Here is a 2,283-nt window from a genome sequence, read left to right on the forward strand (position 1 = left end):
AACCAAATAAATGTTTAATCCGAGCCAGTTTTGTTTTTGTTCATTTTTAAAGCCTTCCAACAAAAAGACATGGTCGATTTGAGGTGGCTTTAACATATAGGTTGTCTTAACCTTAACCTTAATAAATATATTTACATTATTATCCAAAAGAGTATAAAATTGAATATAAAATAAAAATAAAATGAAATTTAGTTCAAACCCCACGTAGTCCTCCACTTCTATTGTTAATGATCGTCTATTGAAGTAAACACCATGATTTTGAAAAACAAAACATATATGACAACATTTCTCACATGGTGATATTCCGGTTCAAACCATAATGACAGAGGGCCTTTAAACTATTACCACTTCACATTGAACAATCGAAACGTGTTCCAAAATGAAACTTTCACCTTCAAAAAACCAAAACTCACTCGTCTGAACATACGAGTTCCCAAAAACTAACTGTTGCCTTCACAAAAACAAAACCCACTCCTCTAAAACATATCGCTCGTGTTTTGTTTTCACCATGACAACCGTAAGACCTCTTGTCTACATAGATTTAGCCAGTCTTCTTATTTCTCCATGGCAACCGTAACACTATACATAAATTAGTAAGCTCAGGCTTGCTCAAGAAAGAGCAAAAGATGAACGTTGTTGACCAATATTTGTTCCTGCGATATTGGAGGGTATTGATACCAAGATCCGCAGGAGTATGAAGGGCACTATAGGCTCTCCGCTAACCCCTCCCCCCCCGCTAACAATTCGTCGGCTATGTTACATGCTCCCAGGAGGTATCGAGGAGTGGGTCTGATTCGCTGTCGATGGCTGCCAAGTGGCTCCTCTGCAGCATTGGTTCATTGCCCTGCGACTGTCAAATGTTCTGGATGTCCTATTACAATCCACATTCAAGTACAAAGCCGAAACCGTGGCATGTGCTGAAAGACTGGGTGGATCAGGGCTATCGCAGTGTGAGAGCTCTACGGCAGTCGCTGCGAGAGAATGCTTTCAAACAATTGGAAATGGAAGGGTATTAGCGTTTGCCATTTCAAAGAAACCTCGAAAGATAAAAGATATGTGTGTGATAAACAGGTACTCTCGGGTTCAGGATGGGCGAACGTCCTGAAACTAAATATTAATTATGTAACCTTCCGTGGAGTCCTAGGAGTCAGTGGACAGCAGGGAGAAGTTCAGGTCCGCGAGACCTTCAGAGAGAGAGAGAGTTCACCGTGAGAGGCCTCTGGGTTTGATCACGCAAAATAATACCAGATAAAACAAGGAGCGTCTTCATCACCTCCATGGGTATTAGCTTTTAGATATTTATGTTTTTATTTATTTATTCTTTTATATATATTTTTAAATTTTTTTTTAGCTTTTTAACCTGTTTATTTGTGTTTTAACTTATTTGTTCATTTAATTCTTGCTTTTAACTAAATTTTTGTTTTTAAATCTAAATGAATAAAATATGTTAAGATAAAGAATGCGACCAGAGAGACGTGTAGAACATACATTATTTAATTAAAGAGAGAAGATACAGATTCTATGACATTTTGTGTACAAACACTATCTACAGATTACTAAGAACAACTTGTCTCCCAGAGGTGTCCTTCGACTACTCACACGAATTATGACTCATTTCTCTAAGAAGAAGTGATATTTATGTGCCAGTGATATTATTTAGGACTAGACGAGGGGATATCTATAATGGTGCTATTAATAGAAAGAAACTTCCAAAAGTTTAGAATAAATAGAGACTTGTGTAAATTATAGGGCGCATGATGCGAACAACACCTAGTTTTATTGATGGCCTATCAACATCTTCCATGTTTGGCTTAAATAAATTAAAAAAAATAAAAATATATTTCGTTCTGTTGTTAGACGTACTCGGTAACAAAATAAATCTATTACATCACAGCCATAAATGCCAAGCATTATGTGTTCATACAGCTCTTTGTAAAATAAGCCGTTAAACAATTTATTTATTCATTAACATTATTAAAATAATGGAATTTATTAAGTTAATATATCCTATATTATTAATAAAATTATTTAAAGCTGACCTATCTCGATAAATTCCGTCAAAATTTCATCCTTAAAATTATTTGTTAATGGATTTTCCCCTTATTCCTGTCGAACAGATCCGTTACTTAGGACTACATCTCGACAAACGACTGACATGGAATCCTCATACAAGACTAAAAATACAAGAAACTGCTCGCAGATTCCGACTATTGCAACATTTACTAGACAAACGGTCTAAATTGCCAATCCATTACAAAAGACTGATCTACATGACTATTATAA

The 2,283-nt window shown here is 35.7% G+C and overlaps 1 protein-coding gene across 1 annotated transcript in view; it reads left to right on the forward strand.

Annotated features, from left to right (window-relative positions):
* LOC106680715 (phosphatidylcholine translocator ABCB4) overlaps positions 1-2,283 on the forward strand; it is a 51,412-nt gene that overhangs the window by 15,293 nt on the left and 33,836 nt on the right. The gene's annotated exons all lie outside the window — the stretch shown is intronic.

The sequence above is a fragment of the Halyomorpha halys genome, unplaced genomic scaffold (assembly GCF_000696795.3).
Source record: "Halyomorpha halys isolate HHAL.00 unplaced genomic scaffold, Hhal_1.1 Scaffold282.1, whole genome shotgun sequence".
Taxonomy (NCBI): Eukaryota; Metazoa; Arthropoda; class Insecta; order Hemiptera; family Pentatomidae; genus Halyomorpha; species Halyomorpha halys.